We start from the raw sequence: 10359 nt of genomic DNA, 5'->3' as shown, positions 1-10359 counted from the left end.
CGTGTGTGTGTTTGTGTGTGTGGGTAAAGCCCGGGTCACAACAGATCGTATGAAATTTTGTCGTGGTAGACCCATATAATATTTGTCGTGGCCAATTCTTGCAACATGCCCGAAATGTATTTCGAGTGGTCACAATGGCTACGACACATTAAAGATGGTTTGTGATGGGGACGCGACAGAAAAAAAAGATATGTCGTGGTTATGTCGTGGGTGTGTCGCAAGTCAGTCGTGCGACAGTCGTGAGTTGTCGGGCATTGTCGGGGGGCTGTTTTTCACGTGAACAGGTCGTGGTTCAATCGTGGGATGCGCGTGCTACAGTCGTGAGACTGTCGCACAACAGTCGTGGGTCACTCGTGGGACGCTCGCGCGTCCGTCTCCAGACTATATAACGAGGCCCGGTCTGTTGCCTGCCATTTGCTCTCGAGATTTTCCGGTGGAAAAATCGAAGATCTGCCCGAATTATTGACATTTGTTTGACATGCGAGGGGCGACACTCAGCAACAGCTCCTGAAACATGCCAGGCTCCATCCGCATGAACCCCACGAAGTCACCGGCAGATTCCCCCTCCAACTCTTGCATCAGAGTACTATACTGCCCTAACATCTGGCGCCGCTCGATCCACGGCCGAATCCACCAACGTCGGGGGTTTCACCGGTTCCTGCGCTGCTCCCGGGCCCGGATCAACGCCAACAGCACTATATTATGCTCGTGTTGGAGTTCCGCCAGACGCCCTATCAGCAGGGCCACGCGTAGTCGCTCAGGTGGAATAGCCATCCTCTTTCAGCGCCGACAGACAGTTTTTATTTCCAAGCGTTCATTCGCCCGAGCTATATACCCCTCAAAAAACGAAAATATGTTGCAAGACTAACGCAAGACTAACGCACGACAGACTTGCAATGTTGTGCGAGCCTCTTACAAAATATAATATTCGTGAGACAATCTTGCAACTGTCTCAGGACTTTCCTAGCTGCGACAGCCGTGAGACAGTTGTAGGACAGTCGTGTGACAGTCGTGCGACAGTCGTAAGATTGTTTAACTACAAAATTTTCTTCTGGTACCCACGACAAGATATTTATCGCACGACTGTCGCAAGACTGTCGTAGGACAGAGTCACGACAACCAGAAGACATAGATACGACAAAACATCGTCGAACAAAAAAGGTGCATGTCCAATTTTGCCTCACGACGGCAAGTCGATGCCACGATGCTCAAAATTTCGTAAGACTGTCTTGCGACGACCCCCGATGACCCACGATTTGCCCAAATTTTCTGTCGTGTCGTGGCACAAATGCGTCGTGGGTTCGTTGTGACCAAGGCTTAAACGGCGCAGTGGCCTAATCACTACAACATCCGTCTCCTACACCAGGATTCCGGGTTCGATTCCCAGCTGGGGAACTTATATTCACTTTTTTTCCTTTTTTTCATTTTTCTTACCTCTTTAGTATGTACTTCAACTTCAGCCAGTACTTTTGCCACTTCAAAATTAAAAAAATAAATTTGACTACTAAGAAAAGTTAAAAAGTTAAAAATTAAAAAACAAATTAATACTTTACTATTCGTCAATAGATGGCGGCAACGTGCCAGTGTTTTAAGATTATTGTCAACAACTGAACTATTTGTGCTACAGGTGAATACAGTCAACATAGTGAACAGGTCAGAACTCAATCTATTCACCTACACAAGCGTACAGGCTGCAGTCTTGGCTAAGCAGAAGCTATGCCAGCCGAGCGGCTAGACTGAAGCTTATTAATATTAGTACTAAAGCTGCAAGTACTGAAAGCGCTACTCACTGAACTTGGTACTGAATACTGAAGCTATAACTGTACTGAACTTAAATTACTAGGCTGAAGCTCCTTTATTAACTCATTCATTAATATGAAGAGCCTAGGTTGAGCCGCTGATATTTGTCTCGCAATTCCGTGTTAAGGGAGAAATATTAATTAATTAATTAATTAATTAATTATTCTCTTTAATTTAAGGTGGAAATATTTCCCCTCCATTTACACATCTTCACCTTTTACCCTTCAGCCCAAAATTCAACATCCCCAGTCCTTGCGATTCCCCCCTACGAATATCAAGACCGTACGTCGAGCGGTAATGATTTGCACCATAACTCAATCGGAGAATGCATGCGAAAATCACTAATATCACTAAAATCAATAATAGCACAAATTGCCGCAAAGACTTCACGAAAGCCTATGTAACTTACAAATATGTACTTCTGCAACTTCAGCCACTACTTTTGCCACTTCAACATTTAAAAAAAAATTTTTATTACATTCATTAAAAAAATAAGAAAAGTTTAAAAGTTAAACAGTTATTTTACCTGTCACCTCCCATTTCGCGCTCATGATGGATTCCCTCCCCATCACTCTATACATCGAATATGAAGAACCTAGGTCGAGCTGCTGACATTTCTCTCGCAATTCCGTATTAGGAGGGAAATATTACTTAATTGCTTACATAATAAATTAATTATTTAATTATTCTCCTTAAATTAATGGGGAAATATTCCCCCTCCATTTACACATCTTCACCTTTTACCCTTTAGCCCCAAATTCAACATCCCGAGTCCTTGCGATTCCCCCCTACGTTCCGAATATCAAGACCGTACGTCGAACGGTAATGATTTGCGCCATAACTCATTCGGAGAATGCATGCGAAAATCAAGGATAAACTATGGAACATGATAATAATAGCACAAATTGCCGCAAAGACTTCACGGAAGCCTATGTAAGTTACAAATTACGTACATTTCACGTATTTCCCAGATGGTGGCGTGAAATTCACCGAATACAAGTTATTTCCAAAATTCGGTAAACGTCACTTCTACAGTCCTCTCATGCTTCCTTCCAGTGCACCACGTGCCCTATTCCCATGCCAAACGCAAAGCGCTCCTTTAGCCGAGACACGGCTGCTACTAAGCGAGCACGCACCAGGAAACAACAAGAGACCGACCAACAGCGACAGGTACGACACGACTTCCATCGCCCCCGCGCAGCCGGGAGACGTCGCAACGACACTCAAGAGGAGCGATCTGCCCGACTCAATCATCAGGCTCAACAGCAAGACCGGCGAGCCCGCGCAGACGCACGCAATAATGCCAACACGCTTGCCTTCACGTATAACCCGGCTGATGCGGCAACTTATGCCAACATTGGCCACATAGAATATTTGTGCCAATACTGTCAAGTTCGAAAGTTTCAGGGAGAGACCAAGGGTGTGTGCTGCAGCAACGGCCAGGTTCTCCATCACTCCATCCCAGATCTTCCACCCTTGCTGAAGGAACTTCTCTCTGGTGAAGGGCCCATAAGCCATCACTTCCTCATGTGGACACAACGGATCGTACGAAATTTTGTTGTGGTAGACCCATAAAATATTTGTAGTGGCCAGATCTTGCAACATGCCCGAAATGTATTTCGAGTGGTCACAAGGGCTACGCCACATTAACGATGGTTTGGCGATGGGGACGCGACAGAAAAAAAAGATATGTTGTGGTTATGTCGTGGGTGTGTCGCAAGTCAGTCGTGCGACAGTCGTGAGTTGTCGGGCATTGTCGTGGGCTGTTTTTTACGTGAACAGGTCGTGGTTCACTCGTGGGATGCGCGTGCGACAGTCGTGCGACTGTCGCAAGACTGTCGGACAACAGTCATGGGTCACTCGTGGGACGCTCGCGCGTCCGTCTCCCGACTATATAACGAGGCCCGGTCTGTTGCCTGCCATTTGCTCTCGAGATTTTCCGGTGGAAACATCGAAGATCTGCCCGAATTATTGACATTTGATTGACATGCGAGGGGCGACACTCAGCAACAGCTCCTGAAACATGCCAGGCTCCATCCGCATGAACCCCACGAAGTCACCAGCAGATTTCCGCTCCAACTCTTGCATCAGAGTACTATACTGCCCAAACATCTGGCGACGCTCGATCCACGGCCGAACCCACCAACGTCGGGGGTTTCGCCGGTTCCTGCGCTGCTCCCGGGCCAACGCCAACAGCACTATATTATGCTCGTGCTGGAGTTCCACCAGACGCCCCCTCAGCAGGGCCACGCGTAGTCGCTCAGGTGGAATTAATAGCCATCGTCTTTCAGCGCCGACAGACTTCCAAGCGTTCATTCTCCCGAGCTGTATACCCCTCAAAAAACGAAAATATGTTGCAAGACTAACGCAAGACTAACGCACGACAGACTTGCAATGTTGTGCGAGCCTCTTACGAAATATAATATTCGTGAGACAATCTTGCAACTGTCTCACGACTGTCCTGCGACAGCCGTGAGACAGTTGTAGGACAGTCGTGCGACAATCGTGCGAGATTGATTTGTGCGTGAAAGATTGTTTGACTACAAAATTTTCTTCTGGTACCCACGACAAGATATTTATCGCACGACATTCGCAAGACTGTCGCAAGACTGTCGTAGGACAGACTCACGACAACCAGAAGACATAGATACCACAAAAAATCGTCGAACAAAAAAGGTGCATGTCCAATTTTGCCTCACGACGTCAAGTCGATGCCACGATGCTCAAAATTTCGTAGGACAGTCTTGCGACGACCCCCGATGACCCACGATTTGCCAACATTTTCTGTCGTGTCGTGGCACAAATGCGTCGTGAGTTCGTTGTGACCAAGGCTTAAACGGCTCAGTGGCCTAATCACTACAACATCCGTCTCCTACACCGGGATTCCGGGTTCGATTCCCAGCTGGGGAACTTATATTCACCTTTTTTCCTTTTTTCCTTTTTCCCTACCTCTTTAGTACGTACTTCTGCAACTTCAGCCAGTACTTCTGCCACTTCAAAATTAAAAAAATAAATTTTACTACATTCATTAAAAAAATAAGAAAAGTTAAAAAGTTAAAAATTCAAAACAAATTAATACTTTACTATTCGTCAATAGATAGCGGCAACGTGCCAGTGTCTTAAGATTATTGTCAACAACTAAACTATTTGTGCTACAGGTGAATACAGTCAACATAGTGAACAGGTGAGAACTCAATCTATTCACCTACACAAGCGCACAGGCTGCAGTCTTGGCTAGGCTGAAGCTATGCCAGCCGAGCTGCTAGGCTGAAGCTTATTAATATTAGTACTGAAGCTGAAAGTACTGAAAGCTACTCACCGAACTCAGTACTAAATACTAAAGCTATAACTGTACTGAACTTACCAGGCTGAAGCTCATTCATTAACTCATTCATTAATATGAAGAGCCTAGGTTGAGCTGCTGACATTTGTCTCGCAATTCCGTATTAAGGGGAAAATATTTCTACTTAATTAATTAATTAATTAATTATTCTCCTTAATTTAAGGGGGAAATATTCCCCCTCCATTTACACATCTTCACCTTTTAGCCTTCAGCCCAAAATTCAACATCCCCAGTCCTTGCGATTCCCCCCTACGAATATCAAGACCGTACGTCGAGCGGTAATGATTTGCACCATAACTCATTCGGAGAATGCATGTGAAAATCAAGGATAAACTATAATAACTATAATAATAGCACAAATTGCCGCAAAGACTTCACGAAAGCCTATGTCAGTTACAAATCACATAAATTTCACTTATTTCCCAGATTGTGGCGTAAAATTCACCGAATACAAGTTATTTCCAAAATTCGACAAACGTTACTTCTACAGTCCTCTCATGCTTCCTTCCAGTGCTCCACGTGCCTGCCTATTCACATGCCAAACACAAAGCGCTCCCTTAGCCGAGACACGGCTGCTACTAAGCGAGCACGCACCAGGAGACAACAAGAGACCGACCAACAGCGACAGGTACGACACGACTTTCATTGCCTCCGCGCAGCCGAGAGACGTCGCAACGACACTCAAGAGGAGCGATTTGCCCGACTCAATCATCAGGCTCAACATCAAGACCAGCGAGTCCGCGCAGACGCACGCAATAATGCCAACACGCTCGCCTTCACGTATAACCCGGCCGATGCAGCAACTTATGCCAACATTGGCCTCATGGAAAATTTGTGCCAATACTGTCAAGCTCGAAAGTTTCAGGGAGAGACAAAGGGTGTGTGCTGCAGCAACGGCAAGGTTCTCCATCACTCCATCCCAGATCTTCCACCCTTGCTGAAGGAACTTCTCTCTGGTGAAGGGCCCATAAGCCATCACTTCCTCATGAACATTCGTAATAAATATATTCAGAATAAATTCAGAGACAAAAGAATAATTATTATTTGCAAGTGTGCCACGCCGCGGAAACGTATTTCTATACACGTAGGCTTATAAATTTCGCATTTCTTTTTGCGAAATAATTCTTTTATCTATCTCGCCACTTGGGTGAAATGACAGCTTATACGTAGTCACGCCATCCACGCACGCACGCACGCCGCACACTTGCACCTCGCGCGTCGCACGCCGCACATTGACGCATGCCCGAACGCATGTCGGCACGCTTGCAGGCACGCACAGTTGCACCTACCCGCGCCACCCTGGCACATTCACGCATGCTCGAACGCATGTAGGCACGCAATGCAGGCACGCACGCACGCACGCACGCACGCCACGCGCGCACATACAACACTCCAACACCCGCCGCGGGTACACGCACGCGCACATGCGTTTAAAGAAAGTATAGGGATGCGCGCATATACGCCCACTCTATAAGCAGGATCATTGCAGCTGATTTTTAGTCGTAAATGCAGAAGACGGTTGATAAGAATAGTCAGCAGTTGGGGTACGTGACGCGAGAGCCGAGGTCGCGGGATGGCAGGTAACATGAGTTCATCGGGTGAGTCAACGTGAAATGACAGGTGCGATAATGCTATCATGAACGATAGCTGGCTTTTATAGTGCACACGAACTGAACTCATAAGAAATTTGGCGAGTAGAAAAATCCACGTACTGACTCCGTGATATAGAGCCTTTATATAGTATGAGAACTCGCAGTAACGCCATTTAAGGAGGAAGTTAATCAGAGAGAGAGAGAGAGAGAGAGGAGAGAGAGATGAGAGAGAAAGAGGAGAGAGAGAGACGAGAGAGGAGAGAGAGATGGAGAGGAGAGAGGCACGCGCGAGAGAGAGAGAGAGAGACGGAGCGCGCGAGAGAGAGAGAGAAAAAAAAGAAAGAGAAAGAGAGCGAGAGGGAGAGAGATAGAGAGAACATAAGTAACAAAGAGATAGCTAGCAAGAGAAAGGGCGAGAGGGAGACGGAGAGAGAGAGAGAGAGAGAGACAGATATCTATATATATATAGAGAGAGAGAGGGGGGAGGGGGGAGAGACAGACAGACAGAGAGTAGACAATAACAGAGAGTAAGACCAAGAGAGAAAGACGAAGAGATATGGGTGAAGAGAAAGAAAGAGAGAGAGAGGGGGGCGAGAGAGAGAGGGGTGCGAGAGAGAGAGAGAGGAGAGACATAGGTGAGAGAAGGTGGAGGGGAGCGAGCTAGGGGAGAGGGAGGAGGAGAAGATGTAGCGGAGAGAGGGAAGAGGGAAGAGAGTGAGGAGAAGACATAGGGAAGAGGGGAGGAGAGCGAGGTAGGGGATAGCGGGAGGAGGAGAGACGTAGTTGGAGAGGGAAAGAGAGCAAGGTAGGGGAGATCGAGAGAAAGAGAGGCGTAGTTGAGATAGAGGTATGGAGAGAGGGAGGAAGAGAGACGTAGATGGAAATAGAGGTATGGGAGATAAGCAGGAAGAGAGACGTAGATGGAGATAGAGGTATAGGAGAGAGGGATGAAGAGAGACGTAGATGGAGATAGAGTTATGGGAGAGACGGAGGAAGAGAGACGTAGATGGAGATAGAGGTATGGGAGAAAGGGATGAAGAGAGACGTAGATGGAGATAGAGGTATGGGAGAGAGGAAGGAGAGAGACGTAGATTGTGATAGAGGTATGGAGAGAGGGAAGAAGAGAGACGTAGATGGAGATAGAGGTATGGAGAGAGAGGGAGGAAGGGAGACGTAGATGGAGATAGAGGTATGGAGAGAGGGAGGAAGAGAGACGTAGATGGAGATAGAGGTATGGGAGAGAGGGAGGAAGAGAGACGTAGATGGAGATAGAGCTATGGGAGCGAGGGAAGAAGAGAGAAGTAGATGGAGATAGAGGTATGGGAGAGAGGGAGGAAAAGAGACGTAGATAGAGATAGAGGTATGGGAGAGAGGGAGGAAGAGAGAGTAGTCATGCCTTCCACGCACGTACGCACGCACGCCTACACACACGCACTCACTCACGCACTCACGCACACTTGCACGTACGCGCACATACAGGCACACACTCACGCATACCCGAACGCATGTCGGCACGCATGCACGCACGCACGCACGCACATACAAAACTCAAAGCCCATACACACACGCGCTCACACATGACGTACGCCCGCACTCACTATGCCACACTTGCAGTACGCGCACATACATGGCACACACTCACGCACGCCCGAACGCATGTCGGCACGCATGCACGACGCGCGCACATACAAACTCAAATACCCCCCCCCCACACACACACACACGCGCGCCGCGCACATGACACACGCATGCACACAACGCACACGCGGATACACGCCACGCGCACATGCGTTTAAAGAAGCATAGGACGCGCACATACGCACACTCTATAACGCAGATAATCCAGCGGATTTTTAGTCGTAAACGCTGAAGATGTTTGCTTGCTTGATAAGAATAGTCAGCAGTTGTTAGTAGCCTATGACTGAGCCGGGTCGCGGGATAGCGTAGACATGAGTTCATCGGGTGAGTCAACGTGAAATGACAGGTGCGATAGTATAGCTTCATATAGTATGAGAGATCGCAGTAACGCCATGTAAGGGAGGGGTTATTCAGAGAGAGAGAAAGAGAGAGAAAGAAAAAAGAAGAGAAAGAGAAGAAAGAGAGAGAGAGAGGGAGCGAGGGAGAGAGAGAGAATGAGAGAGAAGAGAAGATGGCAGAAGAGAGAGAGAGAGTGAGAGAGAGAGAGAGGGAGAGAGAAAGAAAGAAAGAGACAGAGAGAGAGTTTGTGTGTGTGTGTGTGTGTGTGTGTGTGTGTGTGTCGTGTTGTGTGTGTGTGTGTGTGTGTGTGTGTGTGTGTGTGTGTGTGTGTGTGTGTGCGCCGCGAATGTGTACCTGGTGTGTGTGTGTGTGGTGTGTGTGTGTGTGTGTGTGTGTGTGTGTGTGTGTGTGATTTTTTTGGGTATTTTCTTTCAACCAAGCGGTCACCAACTGAGTAACGCCACTAATTTTCCCGGGCAACGTCGGGTATCCCGCTATTGAGTACAATATATGTACTCAATTATATGATTAAAATGGCCTATGTGCCGTATGCTAGAGGCCGTGGTGCCACGCGAATCTCTGCATTCATTTATCGTATGTATTCTACTCCTTCGTAAACTACTTATAAGGAATGTTACGATATTAATCTTTCTTAGATAGGCTTATAAGTTATATTTACCGGGCTGGTTATGTCAGCGTTCAAAGCGTCTGAAACGATAGCCGGCCATGACTACCCAAGTCTGATCTGAGCTTTCTGTTGCCTATCAGCGGACTTTGACCGTCATGGCGTAATAGTAATGTGTCCGTCATGACGGTCAAAGTCCGCGTATATGCAACAGAAATATCAGAACAGACTTGTGTTCGTACGTAATAGCAGCTGATTCGATACGATAGCCATATCTTCTATATTTTTCAAACAATAGCCATGTATTATATATATACTATATATATATATATTATATATATATACTATATATATATATATATATACTATATATCAAACGTTTGTATTTGTATATTTATTTCTCAAGGGGTTAATTTTATAATAAGTTTATAATAAGCATAAGCATAATAAATAATATTAATAATAGGAGTTTTGTTGCAGATGTTACATGATAGTTTTGTAACTGCAATGCAAGTAGAATATTATAAATATGTATATATATTATATGTATATGGCCATATATATTAGTGTATATATATATATATATATATTATATATATATATAAGTTTGCCTGTTTGTTGAGGTAATTATGGATTTCGGTCCTAATATGATGCCTCGAATAACCAAGGTGTAACTAATGCTTCATATTCGCTGGCTCAGATAACAATTAAATTCAAAGGAGGGCCGCCTAGGTAATATCAACATTCTTTATTATGAACAAGGGTTCATAGGAAAGGCGACTTGTGATAGGAACGCTGGCTGCATATAGCGACAAATTAATGCAACTTTCAACATAAATACAAACAATAATATTTTGATAAAAAAGGGAAATCAGGAAAACGTCACGAATAGCGTATTTTACAGTGTAGTTGAGGAAAGCAGCGGTTGTTTTTGAGTGACTAATAATTTGTTTAAAACGACATAATTACAATATACAATCAAGAACAACCAGAGCAAGTACCTAGCCTGACCTAGTAGACGT

This window comes from Priapulus caudatus, unplaced genomic scaffold, assembly GCF_000485595.1.
Source record: "Priapulus caudatus unplaced genomic scaffold, Priapulus_caudatus-5.0.1 Scaffold2377, whole genome shotgun sequence".
NCBI classification, from domain to species: Eukaryota; Metazoa; Priapulida; class Priapulimorpha; order Priapulimorphida; family Priapulidae; genus Priapulus; species Priapulus caudatus.
The sequence above is the reverse complement of the archived record's forward strand: the minus strand, read 5'-3'. Positions refer to the sequence as shown.